The sequence below is a fragment of the Sminthopsis crassicaudata genome, chromosome 4 (assembly GCF_048593235.1).
Source record: "Sminthopsis crassicaudata isolate SCR6 chromosome 4, ASM4859323v1, whole genome shotgun sequence".
Lineage (NCBI taxonomy): Eukaryota > Metazoa > Chordata > Mammalia > Dasyuromorphia > Dasyuridae > Sminthopsis > Sminthopsis crassicaudata.
The window spans coordinates 323903942-323931531 of record NC_133620.1 but is presented as its reverse complement, the minus strand read 5'-3'; the positions used below and the strand labels follow the sequence as shown (position 1 = coordinate 323931531).

General features: G+C 35.3%; 1 pseudogene; it reads right to left on the bottom strand.

The window, feature by feature from the left end:
- LOC141540788 (nascent polypeptide-associated complex subunit alpha pseudogene) overlaps positions 1–22006 on the bottom strand; it is a 45314-nt pseudogene extending 23308 nt beyond the window's left edge.
- Positions 22007–27590: the final 5584 nt, after the last annotated feature.

The window sequence follows — 27590 nt, the reverse complement described above, 5'->3', positions numbered from 1 at the left end:
TTTGATTTGGAAACCTACTTTATACTTATATGCCCAGGATTATGTAAAAATTTTTCAAGCAAATTCACCAGTACAAAAGGTGTAAGAAGCTCTGCCCTAAGGGATCTTGGGACTTCAGAGATTAAAGAAAGAGCAGGAAGATGATACAGGAGTTAATGGGTTTGACTAGTACCAGAAGAATATACCAGACGACTACTAAAGGCAGGATCTGGCTGAATGCCAGTAACTTCCATCTACAGGACGTTTATCCTTGAATTAGACTAAAGCAAAGCAAAAAAGCAGCTCTGAAAACTGGGAGATCTAATGAAAAAAGGGGATAGCATTGCAAATACTCATCTTCAAGGAGAGAAATGCAAAGTATAGGAAAGGCACTGAGCAGAAGGTAGTTTTCTGTGCAAAGGATCTGGGATTTTATCTACGCATGGGACTCTTGGCATAAGAATTTTCTCATTCAATAAGAATTGCAACTCTCTAGAACATAGACCTAAGTCATTTGGTCAAAGTCACTTAATCAAAGTTTGTGAACCTTTAGAGGCAGGATTTGAACCCAGAATTTTATCAACAGCTCCATGTTGCCTCTGTGGCTCTGTGATTAAAATAAAAAGTAAACAAAGATGTTGAGAATTATCTAGATGAATATTATCCAGGATTGTCTCCAGGGATATGTTAATAAATATTTAACAACAGGCTTTCCAAGACTTACATGAACTGATGCCAAGTGAAGTGAGCAGAACCAGGAGAACAACGTACATAATAAAAGCAACATTGTATAATAATCAACTATAATTTGCATGTAATTAGAAAAAATAAATACTTTTTTGTGAAAAAAAAAAGATTTTCCAGGAAAAAAAATATACATAACACAATTTAAAGTTCATCGGCATTATTAATGTTTTCTCCATCATTTTCTTAAGTCTGGACATTCAACAAAACGATAAATCTAACTCTGATTTGTAGTTCTTGCTTATTTTTGAAGTATAAATACTTACACTGAAAATCTAATAATCAAATCTTAAAGCCAGTTTAAGCTGGTTGAAGCACATCCCTGTTTCTCTCCTATTCTCCTTGAATATGTATCCGAGGCACTATGTGAAAAACAGCCACCAAAACTAAGAGCATATTCTCCAAGGATTGGTGAGACACTCACTAGTTTGGTCAATCAAATTGATTCTATTTACTTAAATCAATATGTGAATTCTGTTGCTTTACTGGATTCACTTAATCTACTTAATCGCTCAATTACTTAATAGAGAGGGGAAAAGCCCCTGCTCTGATTACCACATTAATTAAATTCCTGAAGATGTTAACTAGGGAATACCTGACCCAAAAATTAATTCAAACTACTCAAAAATAACCTTATCACTTGCAGAGCAGCAGAAATTATGGTAGTGGATTACAGGTTCAAGAGTAAAGAGTTTGAGGAGTTAGATTAGGCTAACTGGTGACTGAAGGATATGCATGGCTGGGGAGGTGGGACGGGCCACAGAGAGGGCAAAATCTATAATAAGACTGAATGAAATTGGATCCCTTATAAACCTTCATTTGGAACCTTCAGGACTTTATGGAGTAATTAATGCTACTGAGATGATTTGACAAGGAACATCACGGGAGTTAAAAGGTACAACCTCACCACAGTCCTATCCAGTTCCTTTCATTCCCAGTTTAATTTATAAAGAAGTTAGGGTATTATAAGAAATAAAAGGATTTTTTTTACTATAACTTAAATTGAAGTTTAAACTAGGGTACTGGCAACAAAGGGCAATTAGGTGGTGCAGGGGATAGAGCATTTGGCTGTAGTTAGGAATACTCATCTTCATGAGTTGAAATCCAGCATCAGACTTGATCTTGAGCAAGTCACTTAATCCTATTTGCCTCAGTTTACACATCTGTAAAATGAGCTAGAAAAGGAAATGGCAAACTACTGCAGTAACAAGAAAAGCCCAAATGTAGTCATGGAGAGTAAGGCATGATTGAAACAAAACCAACAACAAAGGAGCTCAATTAAAAAGATAGATTTAAATGCTTAAGATCTTCTCTAGCCTAGTTAACTAGTGGTAGCTGACTGGTATATTAAATCCAAATTTTAAAAGGCTAACTAACCAATAGATACCTAATAGCCCTTATTGAGATTAAATAGCAGCTTAAGATCAGCAAAGAATGAATCTGGAGCAAAGAAAAAAGCAACTTTGAGAGATTCAATGAGAGAGGAGAGTTGAATTACTAATATACTTGCAGCAGAGATACTCACAGAGTCAAAAAGACCAGCTTTGTGGAGATGCCAGCTGAGAGTTTCCAAGAGCAGCATAGCAGACAGAAGAGAAATAGAAGACCCCAGCTAAGCTGAAAACCAAGTTGCATTGCTGGAGGACATTAGTGGCTCTGTGAGGGAGCTAGAATAGGAAAAGAGACAGGTAAAAGGACTGGCGTGTTAGCAGCATGAGCTACCCTATGCACATTACTTATCACCTACAAATGCACTCCCTGAACCTTAATCTTTAGCCACACATACTCCTATTATGCGTCATCTTTCTTATTTTTTGGTATCATAGCCTGTGGAAAATGCATCCTTCTATGCTGAGTAGTAATCTCTTGTTAATTATTTTTTGTCATTTAATTACATGTTTTATGTGTGTGTGTTTATATTTGTTGTGTTTTTGCACTGAACCACTTGTGTCCTTTTCTTGGCAGATAAAAGAAATCTATTAGAGAGAGCTTATGAATTATAGTTTTGAGTAGATATCACAAGGTGCTTGAGATTTAGAATTGTTCAAAATTCCATGCATGAGGGACTTCTGGGTAAAACAAAAAAAAAAATCCAGCAGATTAAATTTTTAATCATATATTTAAGATAAAAATAAGGGAAAAGAAAAAAAGTATTAATGTATTACTCATAATATTCAACAAGAGGTAGCATGGAAGAATCAGGAAGATCTGGGTTTAAACCTTAAATCCAGCCTTGCCACTCACATATATTGGCTGAATGACACAAACAGTGATCGGAAAGAATTCAAGGCTATACAAATTGCAAAGTATTAACCTGCATGGAATCCTTTAGGTGCCACCATAGTGCATAGTGCCACACCTGGAGTCAGGACAATTCATCTTTATGAATTCAAATCTGGTCTTAGACACTAGCTGTGTGAACCTGGGCAAATCACTTAGCTTCATTTTCCTCATCTATAAAATTAGCTATAGAAGGAAAAGGCAAACTATTCCAGCATCTTTGCCAAGAAAACCTCAAATGGAGTCACAGACAGTCAGACATCAGAGAAAAATATCTTAACAGCATGAATTTGCATCCTCACTAGGAATTCCTTACACCAAAGAAATCACAAACAAAACAAATTTTTTTAAAAAAATTACCTCCATTCTGCTGATTTAAGTTCCAAACCAAATTTGAAAGTGCAATAAACAAGCATTCTTCATGACTGACTTCAGATTTATATCTGCTTCCCTCTGAGAGGAATTGGGGCTTGAAAAGATTTCTGGATTTGGAGCCAAGGATTTAGGTTCAAATCTCAGCTGTGCTACTTGCTATCCGTGTGAACTATTGGCTTTAATGACTTTGTTAAAATGCATTAACTGTTAGTCTGTGCATAAGTGCAATGAGATTGTGGGTTAAGTTCCATGAGGGTAGACAATACTCTCTTTTTCTGGAACTGATCATTTGTCAAATAATGGATTTGGACCAAATAACTTCTATGATTCCTTCCAGCTCCGATCTGAATCTATAATTACTTGATTCTAAGATTGTACAACAAAGGGAATAATGTATGTATGAACTTTTGGAGTTAGGCATTTCCTATTTTTCACAACTCAGCTTTAACCTTAAAGTTGAATCATTAAGAAAATGTGTGACTTTTAGTGACTTTGTTGAAATGCATTCATTGTGAGCTTGTGCATTGGTGCTGCGCGATTGTGGGTGAATGTAGAGGGTCACAGTTGGTGTGGAAACTCTGGGTGGCCCTTCAGTCCAGAAGGAACCTGCTAACAATGTCAGGTTTGGCTCCCCATCACCCCTAAAAGCTCTCAGCCTTCCTGAGAAGTCAGGAGGTGGTGATAACCTGTGCTGTGATTGAAGCAGATTGATATCAGGTGGCAAACGACATACAATAGCAAGTTGTTTATGTGGTCCCACATGTGCCGTATAAACTTGGTGCATGCCCAGTGTTGTTTTGATTACATAAGGGTATGAGGGTATAAAAGGGGAAAAGACCTTGGAATAAATGGACTCCACTTTTCCACCATCCTCGGGAGTCCCTTCTCCACAAGGACGGTATATTTTAATCACCCCAATATGGGGGCTCTAGAAAGCACGGTATGTTTTGTCACCCCAACTTGGGGGCTCTAGAAAGCAGGATACAACAAGTGAAGCTCGATGAAGGCAGACAACATTCAAGTATCACAAGTGTTGTTATTCATGTCCAACTCTTTATGACCCCATTTGAAGCTTTCTGGGCAAAGATGCTGGAGTTCTTTGCTATTTCATTCTACAGCTTATTTTACAGTAGAGAAAAACCAAGCCAAACTGGGATCAGTAAGCTGTCCACACACAGCTGTTAAGTGTAGCTAGATTTGAACTCACACAGATGACTGTAGCCAGCTCAATGTTTTGTCTAATGCTCTAACCAGCTACCCAAGTAGGAGAATTAATTATTCACATACATGTAAGCATGCAGCTTCCTGACCCTTCAGTCTCATGGGCAGGCACAGATGGTGGCACGGCATAGGATATGATGCTTTCTCCCATCAAAAGCCCAGAGCTCTGAGTTCCTGTCCTTTTATCTGATTGCTGTTGCTGAGCAGATTCGCAAGCACTGAGGGGAGCCTTCGAGGCAGCCAGTCAGTCAGTAAGGGATTGGACTGTGGAAATCTCCAGTCCCCACCATTGACTACAAAGGGAAACGTTATTAGGAAAGTTTGTGTAATTATGACTAGGAAAGCTTTACATACTCTGCATATGTGCATTAGGTGAAGTCAAGCTTTTCCTAAAGAAAGCTACCTTTTATACCAGCTATTGAGGTACCAAAGAATTTCCTAGAGTGCATCAATCAGTGATCAAACATGGAGTCACTTCTGTCAGCTAGGTCCCAGCTCTAGACCATCCTCATATTTGCTACTGGTCAGAGAGAGAAGTTCTGACAAATGATTCGTAAAAGGGCAAATCCCCCCCAGGGGACCTCTAATTGCTAGTCAGGATTTTAAAGCTAAGGGACAACAAATCCCCATGATACAAATACAAACCTTAAAATTTGCATGAGAATTCAAGAAATGAATTGTACCAGAACCAAAGCCTCATCACAGACAAGACCATTATTCACAATTACCTGGATATGACACAAAAACATCATTAACCTATATTTAGATGCATTGTTGACATTCTCATCTTTCAGTTATAAATATACAATATTTATCATTTTAAAAGGTGAGATGTGGCTAAAATGGTGTGCAAATTAATTGAGACAAAATAAAATAATTGAATCTATTGACATATAATAAACCTTGCAATTCTCTTCATGTCCTTTTATTGCAATAACATGCTTTATTTGATGTAGCATTGAATTCACACAATTTAGCATACATGCTTCATTATGAAATCACACTTATATCACATTGGATATTATGTATCCATTGGAGGAGGAGCCTATTTTTTTCCAAATTTGACCTTGGCTATAAGATAAGGATTTTCAATGGAGAGAAAAATCATCTGATTTCCCAAGACAATTAAACCTGTTTTGTTCTATTTCTTGAATAAAATTTCTTTACCCTACTGCATTTAGTATTCTATCTTCATTTGAAAATTTCTGTAATTCAAAATAATTTTGTTTCTTTTTATAGCAATACATTTTTTAGAATTCATTATTCCTTGAAAGTGTTAAGATGTGGGAGCTTCCTGGAAATTTTTAAAAATCCCTCTAATGCTGGAAGATTTTTTTTTAATCTCTAAAATAATCTGGAAGTTTAAAAAAAATCTCTAAAATAATCTGATGAAGATGCTTAGGTCCTACAGGTTCACCTAGACTTTTGAATAACCTTGAATGAAAAAGTGAGTTTTATCACTTTAAAAAAATTCTAGTCTTCAGTATTCCAGTCTTTTGCGTCAGCCATAGTGATTATATTTCTTTTTCTCCTTCCCTCTTTTCTTTACTTCCTTCTTTTTTTTCTACCCTCCTTCCTTTCTTTCCTTTCTCCCTCCCTCCCTTCCTAACATAATTCCTTCTTTCTTTTGTTCCTTCCTCCCTCCTTTCCTCCTTTCCTTCCTTTCTCCTCCCTCCTTCCTTTCCTTCCTTCACTTCCTTCCTTTCTTCCTTCTTTTTATTTCTTCCTTCCTTTTTTTTTTCTGTTTTTTTTATAAAGGGATATTATTTTTCCTTTTACTTTTTTATTCTATTTCATTCATCTCTTACTAAATAACTCCTTGAAGTGGTCACATTGCCTAAAAGGATCTTTGTATGACTATCTTCATGGTTTTTTATTTAATATTTTATTCCTGGCCTATTTTGTGGATTTTATATTAGATTCTGGATTTTCAAGGGTCTTTTAAAAAATAGATGCTACTAAGGCTCTTTAACTTTTTTCTCTTCAAATTTTAATTTTCTATTCCATTTAATCTTTTTTTTTTGGTCCAACCTAGTCTTGAGTGATTTTTTAAATTATTTTGCACTGATTGGCAATGTATATATTGCCAAGTGACTTGAAACCTTAGGGTACTATGGACAAAGAGCAGTGTGAAACCCCAACTTGCAACTAGTGGCATTCATTTTCAACTTTGTGGATATAGTCCTGGTACATAATGAAAATCTTCATGTTTTTAGTCTGTTTCATGAAGATCTGTGATTTACTTAATTTGGTGATCACTGCTTTCTGTACTGAAGCATTTTCGGCATATGAGGTATTTATATTTTTGATTTGTTCCAAAGTATATCACTTTCTTGTTGTATACAAAAATAAAGGCACAAATAGTGTCTAACTTGATGTCGTCTCATCTTTTTTCTTAGATTCATAGGAGCAATCTCAACACACTAGATACTAATCAATGACCGGAGCCCAGTTGAACAGTATTTCAAGGTACTTCACACAAGGCTCAGGACACAGAAAGTGTCATTTCCATACTATTCATCACCCACTCACAACTTTGTTCAGCTCTGCCTCACTTAAATCCAATTCCCCTGCAAGTCAAGACATCATTCTGGTGATGTTATTGGTCCAAGAATGAAGGAGGAACAGCAACACAACAAGCCAATGGTTTGAGCTTGGTGGGGTAGGACATTTCTTATTATCTCATTTTTTTTTCAAATGGAAGTCAAATAAAGATGGTTCTGAGACAAATCACTTTTACTACTACTATTCCTTTCTTTATAATTAAATGTTCTTCAGGCTATTACCAGAATTATTACTGCTATTATGACATTAGATACTGAAAGTGCAGGTACAAATCCTATTTTTGGAAAGTCTTAAGTAAAATAAATTTTTTCAAAAATTAAATATGGATTATTGCAATTCTTTTTGCTTAGGTAGCCTGAGGTTCAATTCTACACATTTGCATAAGATTCTCTTTATTGGTGAAGAGAATGATGAAAACTTAGAAAAGCTTTGCAGGTTTCAAGCTTCAAAAAAAGATGCATGTGGTTCTGAGCTTTTGTCATGGAGAGATTTCTGGAGGGAGAGAAAGACTTTGGAAATAAACCATCACATAGAAGTACTGATGCTTTGAGCATGCCTAATTTGCTGCATCAGAAACTTCAGGGAATTTTGCCTTGGCTGAGATTGAAAACTGTCTCTTATTTGAGCTGCGATAGCTTGCTTGTAGTAAGAGAGCTCATTCATTCTGTGTATTATCTGGCTTAGTCTAAAATGTACAACATCTCTAATTTCTGTTTTCTATTGGTTTGGAGAAATGTCTTTATTTACTTTTCATTATTATAATGGTCTTTGTATAATTGGCATTTGGGAGATGGGGAATCAAGATTTCAAATATGACTTGGGGCACTGCTCTGTTGAAGGAATAGTGATCAGATAAAGCAGTGTGAACCTAATTGTTTTTTCTAGGCTAACAATATTTAGGAGATTTGATAGATGTAATTGTATTCTACTATCACTTCTCAGAGGAAAATAAAACAGGCAAGGCTCATGAACCTAATCTCCTCCTACTCTCTTGTTTGAAATCAAATTTACCTGGGAGAAAAATGGGCAAGATTCTAGAGATATCTATTTGCAACTTCATGAAATCTATATAGACATATGCATAACCTCCATAGGCAATACATATATTTTACACTTGCATATTGAGTTAATATTTTTCTCTAAAGCAAAGCCACCTGTAGGCCTATGCTTGATTATAAAACATGAAGTGAATTTTATTCCTGCTTTCTTATAACTATTATGAGACTTTTTCCTCCGTTCTGTTTTAACGTAATAATAAGTTCTGTCAACTTCTTTCTCAGAATATTGATTAGTACACAAACTGATTATATTATACATTTTGAAACTGGGTATTCTCCCCAGAACATCCCTATCATACAAGACCCCTGAGCCAAATCCAAGGGTTCATTATACCATTGCTATTCTTTCACTTCTTCAGGGAAAATACATACAGAACATTTTCATCAATAGTCCATAAAAAAGTCCCATTATACTTAGAAATAGCCTCACCTATCCATATGAGATACACAAGATATAATACATAACTAAGTCAGTATGAAATGAAGGAATGATCTCATTTTCTAAGAAATATTTTTTCAGAAGGGCTTATGAAATGAATTAAATGCTTCATCAGCTTTCTGACTCTTAATCTATTCTAGCAGCTCTTCCTGATGTTTTAGATTAAGAAATAATGGAAATTGTTCCTTAAATAATCAATTTTTACACTTCACATAATTATGAAACAATGACAATCCCAGACTACAATGACACTGTCCCTTTTTCCCATTAGCTGCTTTGCTTACAGTCTTTAACTAGTCAGTGTAATATGGTGGACAATAGAAAGGGGACTTTTCTTTGAATTTAGAAGATCCAGGTTCAAGTCCTGCCTCTAAGAAATATTGGATGTGTGACTCCTGGCAGGTCACTTAACCTTTCGGTGTCCTCAGCTCTTTAATAAAGATTAGAGGTTGTGAAATAAGTGCCAATAAGGAAATCATAGAATATGACAATTGGAAGGATCCTCAATGGTCATTTAGTCTGATCCATATAGGAAAGCAATTCCCCCTATAATATACCCGCAAATTGAGAAGGTGGAACATATTACCCCATGTGGTTGGCTTGTCCATAGAACTAATTGTCAGAAAAGTTTACTTGCAATTTGCCTTAAATTAGCCTCTTTGTCATTTCTACCCATTGCCCCTAGTTTCTGTCTTATGGTTCAAAACAGAGTAAGTCAATCTGTTCTCCAAATAACAGCCCTTCAAATCTTGAATATACTCATCATGTTCTTCTTCTCTAGATGGCATGTGCCTAATTCTTTCAATTGATCTCATGGGATATGAACTTAAGATTCATCACCATCCATTGTCTACCTCCGGACATTTCAACTTGTCAATGTCCTTCTTGAGCTGTGGTACATTGGGATTATCTGTTCCTCTTATTTTCTGCTTAAAAATGGTCATTTGTGTGTAGACAATACTGAAGATGAGGTCTGATGAGAGCAGAGTGCAGTGAGATTACCCACTTCTAGAAGTCATCCCTCTCAGTGCAACTCAAGATCACATGGATTGCCACATCACACTTCTGACTTACACTGAGCTTGTGGACCACTAAAAGTGCTAGATCTTTTTGAAGACAGTTATTATTTGCCTGATGAGAGGTTCTGCAGTTTCAAAGTGACTGAACTGTTGGGTTCACTTTGTTCTGGGTCTTCTGCACTAGATATCCCGCTTATATGAGGACTAAATGCTACAACTGAGTTACTAGATTCAAAACTATAACAATATCATTAATAGTACCAAAAGGATCAAAGAAAATGGAAATGACCCATATGTATGTAAAAATATTTCTAATAGTTTTTTGTGGTATCAAAGAATTGTAGACTGAGAGGGTGTCCATCAAATAAGGAATGGCTAAACAAATTATGATATATAGATGTGATGAAATACTATTTGTGCTATAATAAATGATGAAGAGAATGGTTTCAGAAAAACCTGGAAAGACTTATGAGTTGACGCAAAGTGAAGGAAAGCAGAACTTGGGGAAAAATTATGCAATTAATAGCAATATTGCAAAGATAATCAACTTTAAAAACCTAACAACTCTAATAAACACAATGACCAATCACACTTCCTAAGGATTCATGAAAAATTCTCTAAATAAAGAGCTGATGGACTCAGAATACAGATTCAAACACACTTTCTTCTCTTTTTCTTTCTTTTTTTGGATATGGCTTATGAGGGAATTTGTGTTTTGCATGACCATACTTAGTTGTAATTGGGTTAATTTTTCCTGCCTTTTCAATGATTATGGGACAGAATTTAGAACTGAAAATAAAATAAAATTGAATTATTGGAGAAAAATAAAATTTAAATTAAATTTTAAAAAAGTTTTGTTTATTGTCATTAGCTTCTCTACCCATCTTCAGCTCCTTTTGAATTTTACCATTCTTGATATTATTTTTAAAGGACCACAATATTTAGACTTGAATCCATCTTCTGTAATTTTTTTTAAAAATCTAAATTGGTTGGGGAGTTCCCTGTGCATTCACATCAGCAGTCTTGTCAAAAAGTCCTTCCTCGATTTCTCTGTCATGAATGTAGAAGGAAGTGGTCATTTCCCCCCAGGGTTTTACCTCAATAAATCTAGGCTGATTTGAATGGTCAAATAAATCATAGTTGTCAAACCCATTTGTTTATAGATGTAATCATAGCTATTGTTCTTATTGATCTATTTTTATCATATTGATATAGCTAAAGAGCTTCATCTCTTATACACATGCACAAAACCTTCTAGCTTTCAGAAATGACTGACTCCAATTACTGGCCAGGTAAGCTAGCTTGGCATGACACTTAGCAAGATTATATAAGTTTCTACTTTTAGAATCACATACTTTCATGTGTCTACATAAATTGAAGATAGAAAACAAAATATATAGTTAATGAATATAATAGAATATTATTTTGCCACATGAGAAATGACAACTGCAGAAAATTCATGTGTACTTGAGAAGGGTTGTATGAACTGATACAAAATAAACAGAACTAGAAGAAAAATAATAAAATCCCATACTGATTTAATGGAAATAGAACTCAGATCAGTGTAATCAATGGTCAAAACAACTTTAAAAGCCTGATCGTAAAGTATGTCTACCAACTGTCAATAGAGAGGAAATAGGCTATAAGTACCCCCATAATTAGATATAACAAATGTATTTTTACTTGACTGACCTACATTAAAAGGGAGGATTTTCTTGGAGGAGAAAGGGTGTCTTTGGAAAGTAAGTTGACACTAACATTTTTTTTAATTTAAAATGTGTATATGTAATTTTTAAAAGAAAAAATAATTATGTAGTACTAGTAGCATTTTTGTGAGAGCGAAATTTGGAACAAAATGGATGCATTTCATTTGGGTGTTAGCTAAACAAATGGTGATATATGAGATAATAAAACATTGCATCGTGAGAAACAATGAATATATGTTTCAAGCCAATATTGGGATTTTTATTCCAACTTTGGATTGATGGTAAGAATGCCAAATGCAATGGGAGGCAAAAGGAGCAGAAATGATAAGAGAGCTCTAGAAAGGAAAGAGCCTTCATTCTTCTCTGAAAGGAAATATGCATGGTTCCAATCTCACTGGAAAAGAGAGATAAATAAGAATTTGGAAGCTGCAGACACACAGGAGAAGCAAGCTCCTTAATGAACCTTGATTTCCAGCTTGCTTTCCTACTGACTTTGGGGAATTTCCCCTTGAATAAGGGCCTTTTTTTGTATTTTTTTCATATATTCTAATCTGCATGATTTCTCTGATATTTCTTTGCTATCTGCTTAGAAAATGAGTTTATTTACTATTTGTCATAGTCTTTTGTGTAACTAGAGTTTGGAGTAAAAGTGTGAGTTTGGAACAACCATTTTCTTTAAGAGAGACAGTTTTAAAGTTGTTTTAAGTTTTAAACTTGATAGTGCACCAGCCCAGAGTTAGGAGGGCTGAGTTCAAATATGGCCTAAGATGCTTACTTACTAAATAACCCTAGGTAAGTCATATAATCCTATTTATTGCAGATCCTCATCTGTAAAATAATCTGTAAAAGGAAATGTAAACCACTTCAGTAACTCTGACAAGGGAACCCCAAATGAGGACAGATACAACTGAAAAATGACTGAAACATACTTGGACTAGCAATATTTAGGGTGAGGGGAGCAGGTTGATTTAATTCTAGTCCTGTATCCCTCTGGAGATTGGAGGAAAATGTTCCTCCCTCTTGGTTTTGTGGTCTTGCCTGTCCCCAACATTCCCCACACCTTAGTTGTTTTGCTGGCTCTCCTCTTCTCCACACGGATGGTCCAGACTTTCAGATAAGAATTAATAATGTCTCCCATAAACTGAACTTGGACAATTTATGTGTGTGTGTGTGTATACACACATACATACATATATATGTATATATACATACATACATATATGTATATATATTTCTTGTCATGGAACACACATCTTACATGACAAAACATGGAAAGGCTTTTATGAGGTAAAGCAGAATAAAGTAATCAGAACTCAGAAAACAACATACATAATGACAACAATGTTATAAATGAAAAAAAAAAATACTAAAAGACAGATGAACTCTAGTCAATTAAGTGACCAATTTCAGTCCTAAATGGCTAGTGTTGAAACAAACTTCCCTCCCCTTTGGGGAGTCACATTAGTAAAAAGGTAGCTGACTACAAAGTAGAATGTGGTATATATAGTCTGCTTAAAATTTTTTCTGTTTTACCTAGTATGGTTCAATGTTAAGTGTGAAATAGAGCTTAAGAGGAAGTGATTGTAGCATTGAAAAAAAATAAAACTTTTACTTTTGCTGCCTCAGAAAGGCCTAAGGTAGATCCACATTTAACCCTATCACAGCCAGTTCAAAGGAAACAACTGAAATTCAGTTACCTTTAGAGGTTACCATGACTAAGCCATAATGCATTTCACCTTCTTTCTCTCCATGTCTAGCAAGGTTTTAATAACAATGAATATCATTTCTGATCTTTAATAAAAATTATCATTTCCTTACTGTGGATCAAAACATCGTTTCTTTCTCTCATAATTTCAGGGACAAATAGTCCCCTAAGGTATCATTTTCCCCTATCACCATCACTGTTTTTCTCTTGGTGCAAGAAGGCTCTGTTTTAAGAAAACATGATATTAAAAAATAAAAATTTATAAAACAAATAGATGAAAGAGGTCATCACTTACATCATAAAAGGATTCTTTTATGAATATTTCATTTGATCCTCATAGTAACACTATGAGATAGCTGATATAATTATCCTTTTTTTAGATTTGAGGAAACTGAGGCTGAGATTTTTAAGATATCTGCCCAGGGTCTCATATTTAGTAAGTATCTTAGATTGGATAGGGTAGCTAGAAGGCTCAAAGTATAGAGCACTAGGCTTGGAATCAGAAAGTCCTGAATTCAAATGTGACCTCAGACACTAGCTATGTGACTCTGGGCAAATCAGTTGACTCTTTTTGCCTTAGTTTTTTCATCTGTAAAACAAGCTGGAGAAAGCACTAACAAGCCACTTCAGTGTCTCTACCAAGAATAGCCAGAAAGAACTCATGAAGAGTTGAACAGCAGAACTTAAGTCTTCTTGACTTTCATGCCCAGCACTTTTTTCACTATGCCAAGAAAAGAGTTTCTCTTAAATTTCCTTTAAGTCACAAGCTTCCTAGTACATTTTAAATATAGCAGGTTGGTCATATTAGTAGTCAGAGCCAAGGGTCAGTTGGCTGTCAATCACTTATCAATCCATCTTTTCCTGTTATATGTCAGCCTCTTTTTTCTTTTTTTTTTTGTTTTACTTTTAATTTGTTTATTATAGATTTTTATTGACAAAACATAGGCATGGGTAACTTTTCAACATTGACCCTTGCAAAAACTTGTGTTCTGACTTTTCCCCTCCTCCTTCCACCCCCTTTCTTAGATGGCAAGTAGTCCCATACATGTTAAATATGTTAAAGTGTAGTTTAAATACAATATGACATCTTAATTTTCATGCAGTGCTTAATGAAATGCTCATCCAACCCAAGCTACTTCCAAAAGAGTTACACCTGTCATTCCTAATATATTCTGTATTCATAATGGATAATAGGCGCAAATTGGATGATATTTGTTCAAAAAATCTTAATGTAATTTACTAATTGGTAGAATGATGTTGAAAATAAACTAATAAAAAAAGTAAACATTTGTAAACTTTTTCTTTATTTTCTTTTATGAATTTGGCAAACTTAGGAAGAAATGTTATAGAATAGCTTGAAAAAATATCCCTCTATTTGCTTTATATTTATTGAGCAACTATAAGATTCTAGACCATATGTTAATGATGTGTTTGAGAAACAATTGACAAAAAATGCAAATATGGCTTCAAAACATATCTTTATGAGAGATTTAAAGAAAATCCAGAGGGAAAGAGATTGAAAGTGTAAATTGTCTGGTGATTACTGGTCTTCTATCCTGTTGTCAGTGGTTCCAAAGTCTTGAAGAATCAAATAAACCAGACAATTCTTGGATCAGATTTGAGTAGATACCAACAAAAGACTGAAACACCCAGTGCAGTCAGTAGCACAGACCCAGAGGAATATCACCACAGTAAGTTTATACTGCATACATGGCAATCTAGTAGAATCCATAATAATCACCAAAATGAAAGAACATACAAATGAACATTAAGTGGGGGAAGAATCAGTTTCTGAACAGAAAAATCACTTAGAGTGATCTAATTCTTTTTTTGTTAAAGGTTTTATTTTTTTATTAATTTTATAATTATAATTTTTTGACAGTACATATGCATGAGTAATTTTTTTATAACATTATCCCTTGTATTCATTTTTCCAAATTTTCCCCTCCCTTCCTTTACTCCTCCCCTAGATGACAGGCAATACCATACATTTTACATGTGTTACAATATAACCTAGATACAATATATGTGTGTAAATCCAATTTTCTTGTTGCACATTAAGTATTGGATTCCAAAGGTATAAGTAACCTGGGTAGATAGACAGTAGTGCTAACAATTTACATTCACTTCCCAGTGTTCCTTCTCTGGGTGTAGTTGTTTCTGTCCATCATTGATCAACTGGAAGTGAATTAGATCTTCTTTATGTTGAAGATTTCCACTTCCATCAGAATATATCTTCATATAGTATTGTTGTTGAAGTATATAGTGATCTTCTGGTTCTGCTCATTTTACTCAGCATCAGTTCATGTAAGTCTCTCCAAACCTTTCTGAATTCATCCTGCTGCTCATTTCTTACAGAGCAATAAATGTCAGCCTCTTTTTTCTTGGACTATCTGTTAATTTTATGTCCCTCATCAACACATCCCCCCATCTGCTTGTACCTCCTATTCCTTCAATATGCACTATTGCTTCAGCCACTAAACTGAGTTCATGATTCAATGAATACATTAATTAGAAAAATTTTAAATGTGGCAAAAAACAAAAAATAAACAAACAAACAAAAAAAAAAACATTTTCAACCATCCAAAGCAAAATGCTTCCATTAGATGAGTTCCTCCCAGAGAGGGAAGGCCAACCAAAAAACCTGGTGCCTTATATAGAATTCCTGTCCTACAGTAAAGTGAAAATGAGACATAGATAATAAATGCACACAGCAGATAATCAGTCCAAAAACATTTATCAAGCACTTCTTGCATGTCAGGCAAAATGCTAAGCCCTTGATTTACCAAAAAAAAAAAAAAAAAAAGGCAAAAACAGAACCTGTTCTCAAGGAAGAAATGATATATAAATGGTTATTCAAATACAAGATATATATATATAAATGGAAATTAATATGAGAGGGGGAGGTACTGGAAGAACCAGGAAATGCCTATTGGTGGGATTTGAACTGTCTTGTAAGAAGCCAGGGAAACCAAGAGATAGAAGGAAGGGCCCAGAGCCTTTGAAGCTTGAGGAAACAATCAGTGCAAAGAGTAACAGGTGAGAGAAAGTGTCACGTCTGAGGAAGTACAAGTAGGCAATGGAACTGGAGCTGGTTGGTTGGTTGCTGTTCTTTGTTATCAAAGAAGACCAAAATTACATCTCTGTTAGAGTTGAGTTACAGAGGTCTGATTATGGTGGATCAGACCAATAGGATCCCAGAATGCTCTGCCACAGCACAAGTGCAAATAGTCCTTATGAACATTGGGGTGGTTTCTCTAACTTTGTGCATCTCGCATTTCTTTTGAGCTAATTCAGTTCGGTTTTGTTCATAGGGCTAAGTGCTTTCCCTGATGAGGGCATGCCATGCTGGGCAGTCCTGTGCCAGTATCTCCCATGTCATACTGTGTGTGTGAGTGTGTGAGTGTGTGTGTGTGTGTGTGTGTGTGTGTGTGTGTGTGTGTGTGTGTAGGAGAGTAAGGAAGACTTGTATGTAAAGGCCAGGTAATGAAAAAGCTTTAAATGCTAGATAATTTTATATTTGTTCTTGGAAGAAATAGGGAGCCATTAGAACTCAATGAGACCCCATAGGGGTGACATGGTCAGATTTCTCTTTAAAAAGGCAGCTATTGTCCACACTGAGACTGAGAAGTCACTGTATATTTTGGTAATTCGATCAATATTGTGTCTACCATATGCTGGTAGCTACTGTGCTAAACGCTTTTTGTAAATATCATATCACTTGATCCTTACAAGTGAGGGAGATACTATTTTGATCCCCATTTTACAGTTGAGGAAACTGAGGCAAAAACAGAGATTTAAGTGACTTGCCCAACACACATAGCAGTAGGTAATAGTAAGTGTTTGAGGTTGGATTTGTATTTATGTCTTCCTGATTCCAGGATCCACTACACTTCTAGTTGCCTTGGTCAATAGAGCTGCAGGATTATTGATTTCCACTCCAGAGTTTCACTCATGCACGTACCTCCTACCACTCCAGCACTGAAAAAGGACCCTCTTTAAAAGCCCCAGAGGCTAACACCCACAGAACACCACCTGACTGTCACAAATCTAATGTTGACAACTACATAGGGACAGGTGCAGCTGCATATTATTCTTGGCTGCTATTTCTCTGTCTCCCTGTCTTGCAAAACTCTTCATCACATCCACAATCCAAACAATCCGGATCATATGAAAAACAAAGTAAATTGGAAACTATCCAAGTCTTGTAGTCCTTATGGGAAACATGACCTTCCGTGGTTACAGAACTTAAAAATATGGTGAAGTTTATATAGTTTTACAGGTTGTGTCATAGTGTAGAAAGAACACTGAACTCAGAATTATAAGACCTAGGCTACTAATATTAACAGCCAAATTTACATAGCAGCTTAAGATGAAAATACTTTACACACATGATCTCATTTGATCTTCACAACAACACTTTGAGGAAGCTTCAATTATTATCCTTATTTTTAAACGAGGAAATTAAGGCTAGGAGGCTAATTGAATTGCCCAGGCTCACACAGCTGTGTGATCTAAACTTTCTGATTCCAAGTCCAATGACCCATATACTGTACCATGGACAGTTGCCTAAGCCAGCTCTCATTAATTCCCTATGCAATCCTGTATAAACCATTTTACTTAGTGGAACCTGTCTCACAAAATAATTACTGTGGATTGGTGAAGATCATAACCAGAAAAGGGCAGTTAGAGCTGTTCTCCCACTTGGGGACTTTGTTTTCCCACCACTACCACCATCTACTTAGTATATCCCTCTAAATAGAAGTCTGAGGCTTCAGAAACTTGACACAGCAAGGTCAGGTTGGTCAGAGTTGTACTTAGGACAGTATCCTTATGATGAGTAGCAGCGTGATCAGTGAAAACCGAAATAACTGAGGAAACAAAGATCTGGATTTCTAATCATATCAATTTATTAAGTAATGCATGTCAATTGCATAACAAAATAGGACCAGAATTTCTCAGCTTGGCACCAAACTCCACATTTGGGGGAGACATTTTTATTCATTAATATAAAACACTCAACAGGATAAAAACCAAGAAATAATCTGATCCCTAACTGGAACAAATATTAGAGGCTTTCTGAGTAGGGAAGGGTAAAGCAAGCAGGTGCAATTTCATGAAATCAGAAAAAGAGGTGTCCCACTCCCCACATACACAGTGGTCTGGATTCAATGAAAGGAATGAAGAAATTGCAACTTGTTGGCCAGTACAAAGCTAACTTTCAGGTTGCATATATATATATTTTTTTTTTTATGATTTAAATTTTTTTAATTTTTTTTTATTTTATATATATATATATATTTTATAATATTATCCCTTGTATTCATTTTTCCAAATTACCCCCCCTCCCTCTATTCCCTCCCCCCGACGACAGGCAATACCATACATTTTACATGTGTTACAATATATCTAGGTACAATACATGTGTGCGAATATCATTTTCTTGTTGCACAATAAACATTAGAATCCGAAGGTACATGCAACAGGTTGCATATAATTGTAAGAAAATTCCTTGCATAAATATTCAGTTGACTGGATTTCCGGTTAAGCTTAGGTCTTAGTTAAGGATATCTAAGCAACAGATAGAAGTGATCCAGTTTCCCATCCATAAAAGACTAAGTTCAAACAAAGCAATAAATTTTTCTCACAATTCTTACAAATGAATAAAGTTTTCTCACAACAGAAAAATTAGGTTAGACCTACAATTGAACAGTAAGGGGATTGAGCAAGATCCAAACTGAATCACAAGACAGTGTGGTTCACTCAATTCCAAGAGCAAAGAAAAAAAGCAACATCACTAGGGTCATATGATTTTAGAGTTGGAAGGATCATAGTATTTAGACCTAGAGAGAACTTTAAAAGCTCATCTGAACTATAACCCTTTCTCCCTACCACTACCATTTTACAAAGTAAGAAACTGAGACTCCAAAAACTTAGCTGACTTTTCCAAAGTTACAAAGATTTTTACAAAATATTTACCTTTTACATCTTGTAAAATATGAATATGTCCTACTACAATCCAGAAAATTCTGCCTGCTTCCCTAAGTTCATTATCACTATTTGTTGTCAATGATTAATAGTTGCCAATCATCATTAGATAAATCTACAACATATGACTATCAATGAAAACTCCTTGGATTGTTTAATAATTATTGGCAGCACAACCAACTTTTGACATTAGTGGAAAGAAGAAAACCAGGTAATTTTCTCCATAAATATGGCCTTGTAATCATAACCAAAATTGTACAAGTAAAAAATTCCTGAATATTGTCATGCAGCCAGATAATCCTGCATCTCCCTAAAATCCTTTTCAGCTCTAAAATTCTACAACATACCTAACATGCAAAATGAGGTACACCTGTAAAGCATTATCATTCATTAATATAACATATTCTTCATATTCTCTATCTTTTTTAATTCAATTAAAATTTCAGCTCCTAATTCTTTCTCTTCCTTCTCCCCCTCCCTCATCCACTGAGTCATAAGAAAAACAAAATCTATTGTAAATATGTTGAGTTATGCAAATTAATTTCATATTCCAAAAAATAAAAAGGAAGAAAAGAAAATGTTTCAAACTACATTCTGAGTCTTTCAGCTCTCTGTGTAGAGGTGAATAAAAGGTTGCATCATGAATCCTTTGGAACTGTGGTTGGTCATTGTATTCATCAGTTACTAAATCTTTCAGCGTTGACTATCTTTACAACACTGTTGTGACTGAACAAGTTCTCCTGTCTCTGCTCACTTCAATCTGCATCAGTTCATGTAAGTTTTCTCCAGTTTTCTGAAACCATTCTCATTATTATTTCTTACAATACAATAGTATTTCATCACAATCATATACCACAACTTGCTCAGTCAACCCACCCCGTTTCCAACTCTTTACTGCCACAAAAAGAGATGCTATGTTTTTTTATGCATGGGTCTTTTTCCTCTTTATTTGATCTCTTTGAGATATAGATCTAATAATGTTATTACTGAATCAAGAAACATGCACATTTTTATAAGCTTTATGGGCATAATGGCAAATTGCTTTCCAGAATGGTTGGAGCAGTTCACAGAATCACACACAGTGCATTAAAATACATGTTTTCCCATATCCCCTCCAGCACTGGCATTTTCCTTTTTTTGTCAACTTAGCCAATCATGTTAGATGTGAAATGATACCTCTGAATTGTTTTAATTTGCATTTCTCTAATTACTAATAGTTTAAAGCATTTTCCCATATGGTTATTGATAACTTGAATTTCTTCCTCCAAAGAATGCCTATTCGTAGTCTTTGACCATTTATCAATCGGGGGATTTATATTCTCTTATACTTCTATTTGAACAGACTCTCTTTGTAACTGCTGCCAGAGTTAGTTGGCTTTTTTTCCACTTATTTTTCTCTGTTAGGAGAAAGCAGAACTGGTTCCAGCCACAGCAACAGATTAATTTCTCCAAGTGTAATTTTATTTTCATTAGCTATTCAGTGTGACAGTAATGTTTTGTCTTCAGGTCAGATGATTTACACAACAGCAGCTCAGGTTGCTGACTGCAAACAATTCCCTTTTCCCTGTTCAAAGAGTTAACACTAACATGTGGTGCAACTGGGGACAATTGTCCTATACAGAGAGAAGAAAAGCTAAGTAATTGCTTTTTCAGATCAGTCATCTTGCCACCACAAAGCATTAAACTTTCTAATACTTGGAAACATGGAAGTAGGCAACCCACCTACGGAAGGTGAGAAAATCTCCATTCATTTTCAATTTCTTTCTCCATGACTCCTTAGCCAGGGCTTCCTCAGGACAGATAGTAGCTCAAATATTATTTTCAATCATTTTCTTTTTCAGATGGTAGAGAAGTGGGGAGAATGTTTACTCTAAGACCTCTAAGTATAATACTACAATAGTCAATGGTTTCTCAATATAATCAGTCATTCAAGAATTGCTCAAAAATGTAATAATTTTGACCATTAATTTGTTCAATGGTTTTGACCTTTATGTTGTACACAATGGTGATAGCAATTGAAAAATTATATGGAATCTAATCATTTGAAAACATAACATAATTCAAAAAAGAAAAAGTTGATAATCTGTGGGTTCATGTAATACCACCTCATCTGTGTGTCTTTTCTGGAGCCAGACTTGATAAAGGGGACTGCCCTCAGATTCCTGGAAATTCTTTAAATTCAGATTATATTAAATTGTCTATTGTATCCACTTAATTTAAAATTATACATGTATCATAGCCTTAGAGCTTCTCCTGATAAGGTCTCAAATGGAGGTAAAAATTATTTGCAGAGAGACTTGGGAGTAATATGTTGCTGAGGAAACTGGGACTTTTCAATGTTCTCTAACTGCTATTCAAATATGATAGGGAAATATGATAGAGAGACTTAAAACAGTTCTCTCATCATAGAATTTTTCAGATCCTTTGCATTTGAGAAAGTAGAGTCCTAGAGATTTTTTTCCTAGACAGAGGAGTATGATAAAAATCTAAGCACTAAAATGAGTTTCTAACCATGAGTTGTATGAGAGTTTAAACTGAAAAATTCAGACAAGATCATCAAAAAGAAAGTAGTCAACATAAAAAGAGTAAAAAAATAGATCTAATCTTACCTTGGTATCTGTTACCTTCTGGTATAGCCTGGCATATAGAAATAGCTTCATAGTCATTGACTGAGAGTATTTATTGAGAAAAGTGAAACAAGAGGATTACCAAGCAATACACACCCTGTAGTTGGATGATAGAATGTAGCACCTCTAAAGACTAGAAGACTAGTAAGAGTCTGAAAAAGCAGACTGTAAGAAATGTAGCTCTCCTTAGAAAAGAAGGATTTACTGACCAGAGTAGTACTCAATGGATGGTGGAGGTGGCTGAAAGAGCTGATTAACAGAGTCATAACCCTTCTTGCAGGGGAGTTTTTCTAACCACATCATTACTAGTAGATATTGGAAAGGATATTGGGTAATTTCACAGATAGCTAGAAAGCTGATGTTCAGCTAAAGGGGAGATGTGACACTTGCAAGAATGAGAAAAGAGCAAGTTCAGTGGAGAGCAGCATGATACTCTCACCAAAAGATCTTGCAGATTCGCAGTTTGGGAATTGTAAGTTGTCCCTCTGTGTTGTGTACACACATTCCTTATGTGTGTACATCTATAATAACACTGACTTAGCATAATTCTATGATGCATTATATCTGGTTTACAAATCCTACCTATACTGCATAATATAATGTTGTCTTCCCATGATTTTCAACAAAGCCTTAACTGTACATAACATTTATTAACAATTTGCATTTACATAGTTTTTTTCAAGGTTCACAAATCATTTTACAAACATTTTCTCATTTTATCTAACGATAACCCTGGGGGAGAGAAGGAAAGTGCTATTGTCTCCATTTTACAAATGAGAAAACTGAAGCAGACAATGTTTAATAAGTACCTTTAAGGCACACAACTTGTAGATGTCTGAAGTCAAATTTGAACTGAGGTTCTCCCGACTCTAGGTTCAGCTATTCTATCTACCATATAACCTAGATGCTATAAAAATAACTTATATTTACATATCTTTAAAGCTTATAAAGTGGTGTATCATAATCTAATGGGGGGACACTCAAGGGCTGTGTGACCAGACCATTCAGGAGAAGCACAGCTCAGTGCAGCATTGTTGGATTCATCTGGCCTCCTGAGACTGGGGTTAGTGAATTCTTCATTTCCCATCCTTTCTTTTCCTTGTTTCTCATCAAAGGGAATATTCTCATCTTCCCAAAATGTATCTCCAACTAAGAGTTGATTTATTTTCTTTTTATCCATCTAAAAAGTCAAGTTTGGAGTGGGGAAGAGTGGTTAACCATTGATTGCCAGCCTGTGTGTGTTATACTAGTGTGTAAGAAAGAAACTATAGTGAAAAGATAGAAATCTAAAATGTAGGCATTCTGCAGTTATTTTTTTTCTGAGAAGGAGCCTTTGGAACTAACCAAAGAAAATTATTGATTGATATTTATAGTTTCCCAAACCAGAAAGAGAATAAGACTGATAATGGGACTATTCTTTGTAGGCAAGGAATGAGTTAACAATTCCACATGTTACAGACTGTGACTCGTTAGCTTGCATTGGAAAGCAGAGCCATTGCCACATTCCTGCTTATTTTTGTCATAAGAAAAATGCCTAGGAAATGACTGGAAAAAAAGTTGAGCCCCAAAAGAAGAGACCCAGAGAGAGACAAAGGGTAGTAACAAGCCCCTGGCAACCCGGCTCATCGGCACAACATAGCCCCACACCACCAGACCACCTGCTAAATACATAAGGATGTGTCTGTTTGTTAGGACTTTGAAAACTTCAAATGCTATCCTTTTCAGTGAATTGAGGCTTGTGAGAAATTTATCAAAGGAAAGCAGCATCTCCTTTAAGCAAAGACTTTATTGTCCGTTCACCAAAAGACCATGCCTCAAAGCCATTCCCCTTTCCTCAAGTTATTTAGAGATAAAAGAACTCTGTTAGGAATTTAGTAACTATTCATGGTTTATCCTACTTACCTGTACAATTTATTGTAGCTTAGCTCTTTTGCATTACATGCCAAAAGCTGCTGGGAAGATCTCTTCCAAATTGTAATAATGCTTATCTCATTTAAAAAAAAGGTATTTTGATAGTACTGTTCCTGGGATTATAGACAACAGAATTCTTCATCCTATGGGAAAATAAAAAATTTAGCCTTGTGGTTCTATATTCACCATGTGTTCAAATCATTCATTGACCTCAATCCCTGGGAACTAGAAAATTAAAATACTATTGATGGATTCCAGAGTTGGGAACCTCTTCTGCTGAGAAGAGAAAAGCTTGTGAGTTGTTACATCTTTGCTGTTGCATCCTACTGAGAAGGTTTTGTCAATGCAATCAGTACAATTTCTGTTGTTCCTGTTGAGTCATTTCAGTCATGTCTTCATGATCCTATTTTGGGGTTTTCTTGGCAAAGATACTTGAGTAGTTTGCCATTTCCTTCTCCAATCGGTTTACTGAGAAGAACTAAGGCAAACAGGGTTAAGTAATTTGCCCAGGATCACACAGCTAATGTCTGAGGCTGGCTAGATTTGAATAAGTAATAATACAATATCACATAAATAGTAATATTTAGAGAATCTTTTATCAATAGGAAATCCTTCATTAATTTAGAGTTCACATAGGACATCTTTATGCTGGCAAATGAACACTTTTGGAGAATGTGTGTGTGTGTAATGCTAGTGCAGAAGAAAGAAATATTAGTAGAAGGAGAGAGAACGATCTAAAAGGTAGCTATTCTGCTACTTTAAATATCCCTATCTGATATTTTTCTTGAAGTTAATAATCAACAAAAATCTGAATAATTTCTGAAGTCAGATATGTCATGGAATTTTATAAATGTGGTCCCCTTTGTGCCTTTTGCTTAAGGGTCTCCAGCTAGCTGTCCCAGATTTTAGATTCTTTGTGAGTCAGGATCATCTCCAAAATGTAGATCATGAATTCTCATCAACTTATTTATTTCACAAGTCAGAGGGCATACCTAGGTCCTAACAAAGTCATGGAATAAAATAGCAATGGAATAAAATAACTACAAAACATTCCTCCCACAAACCTGCTTGTGGTTTATCTAGTGTGATATGGTCCATGAATGTATCTCATTGTGTTCCAATTCCAAGACTATCTTGAATTAAGATTGACTGAGAATGGTGACATTGTCACAGTTGGATTAAAATGAGGAAAGGTGATTAGAAAGTCAAGTACTGGAATAGTTCACGGTGCAAGTGTCATGCTTTGGATCTTATACAGCAAATTCTCTTCGTGAAATAAGGGGAGAGGGAATCCCATTGACTGTTTAAGATTAGCCTGATGGGCATTTAAGGGAACTGATGAAAAAAGGAAAGATATTACAAGGGCTAGGATCCCCAGATCACTAGTATAAGAAAAATGGAAATAAATTAATTTTGCATAGTCACCAACTAAAGAGACAAGAATGAAAGCATTTTTGGCTTTTAAAGATCACACTCTGACGTTAGAAGGATAATTTATGAATTTAGCAATAACATAGAGGAAAGGAATGATACAGATGGGGTAAAGGACATGTAAGAAGTATGGCCTTTAATCTAGAAGTCTCTTTGGAATATATATGAAAACTAGTTAGGTCAGTGCGATAAGGAAAGGCAATGGGAATAGGAATAGAGATGAATTAAGAATCTACCCCAGTACTAAAAGAAGTTTACACTTATTCTGTTATTTGGGAGGCCATAAGGGCAAACAGGCTTTAGAACCATCAAGAAGCTTAGAAGGTTATGGAAGAAATTTATTTTATTTTAATTTCATTTCCAAATTCTCTCCCTCCCTCCCTCTACCACCTCCTCCATTCATTGAAAAGACAAGAAATGACAATACCTATTATGCACATGAAGTCATGCAAAACATATTTTCACATTAGTCATGTTGCAAAAAAAAAAAAAGGAAAGAAAAAAAGAAAAAATTATGCTTCAATCTGCACTCAAAGTTCATCAGCTCTTTTTCTGGAGGTGGGTAGCATTTTTTATCATGAGTCTTTTGGAATTGTCATGGATCACTGTGTTTTTTTATTTTTTCAAATTATATTTATTTAAATTTTATTTATTTATTCATTCATTTATAACATTCATATTTTTACATTTTGAGTTCCAAATTCTCTTTTTCCAACTCCTACTCTACCCATTGAGAAAGCAAACAATATGATACTCATTATACATGTGAAGTCATGCAAAACATATCATGAATCACTTTATTGATCAGAGTAGCTAAGTCTTTCACAGTTGATTATCATAACTATATTGCTGTTACTGTGCATAATGTTCTCCCAGTTCTGCTCACTTCAATTTCCATCAGCCATATGAGGCTAACCAGGTTTTTCTGAAACTATCCCCTTCATCATTTCTTTCAGCACAACAGTATTCCATCATAGTCATACGCCACAACCTATACAGTCATTCCTGTTAATGGGCATCTCCTCAATTTCCAATTCTTTGTCACCATGAATATTTCTGTATATATGAATCTTTTTCTTTTTCTTTATGGTGGGATCAGTATTGCTGGTCAAATAGTATGCACAATTTTATAACCCTTTGGGCATGGTTTATGGGAGAAATTTAAATAACAAAGTAATGAATCATTGAGGAAAAATTATTGGTGAGGACATGATCTAATGGGGCATTACAGAGAGCTCTTCTTTCAGAGATCTCACAATTTATATTTTCAAGCCAGTTGAGACAATTAGAAGACTAGGGTAAAGCTATACTTTTTCCCTTTCCAGGTAGCTAAGTAGGGGAGTTTTGCATACCTGACCCTATAGAGATACAAAAGAAGGGGTGAAATTCCTAAAAGAGATGGGTTTGATAAACTAGATTTATGTCACTCTGTCATGGATTCACCTACCCCATGATCAATCTTTTTTTTGGGGGGGGAAGAATTTTTTTATTATCTTTTTATATGCAAAACATATGCATGGGTAATTTTTTCAAATTGACCCTTGCAAAAACTTCTGTTTCAAGTTATCCTCTCCTTCCCTCCACCCCCTCCCCTAAAGGACAGGTAATCCCATACGTGTTAAATATGTTAAAGTATATGTTAAATACAATATATGTATACATACTTATACAGTTGTCTTGTTGCACAAGAAAGATCATATTTAGAAAGAAGGTAAAAATAACCTAAGAAGAAAAAACAAAAATGAAAGTAAACAATAACAGAAAGAGTAGAAATGTTATGCTGTAGTCCATACTCATTTCTCAGGGTTCTTTCTCTGGGTCCATGATCAATCTTTTGGGGATCCCACTTTCCAGCCAAGGTCTCACTATAGTGACATCAAGCTTTAGTTATGAGCCTCCCATGCCAAACCACAGAACAAGTTTGGAAGATCCATGAGTTGAGCAGGAGTTTTGCACAGCCCTTACTGGCTATTCAAGCAAATACAATTATATCAACTAATATAGGTGTCCATTAAAATAGCTGCATAGAGTATAACAGGAGGAGACATGAATCCATTCAGTGGCTGGGGGTTGTGACATCTTTTCCTAAATTGAGATTTGTGTGTACCTCTTGAAAAACAGGTTTGATAAAAGAAATAATTGAAGGAAGGTCACTCCAGGTAGGGTTGATACATGGGTATCCACTGCATGACAAACCTGTAGGAGATCCTTGAGGGACAGAGCATAACTATAATGATTCCTCAGGACCATTTAGTAGTCTTGGATTACTAAGTCTTTGAACCCAGACCTGAGGGTCTCCTGGGATAATTTCTTCCAAGGCAAAGACTAAGGTTCCTCAAGTTTTCCTAACTATTGGAACTAGATTAGACAAAAAATCATATCCTCAAGTCATAGGGAACCAAAAAGAGGGATGATCATCAAATATATTAGAGGTTGTTGAATATACAGTCAAATTGTCCTTATGTCTTAGGACCCCCAAATAGTCCATAAGAATAAGAATATATCAATTTCCACTGAGAGTGTTGTAGAAAAGGATACCCTT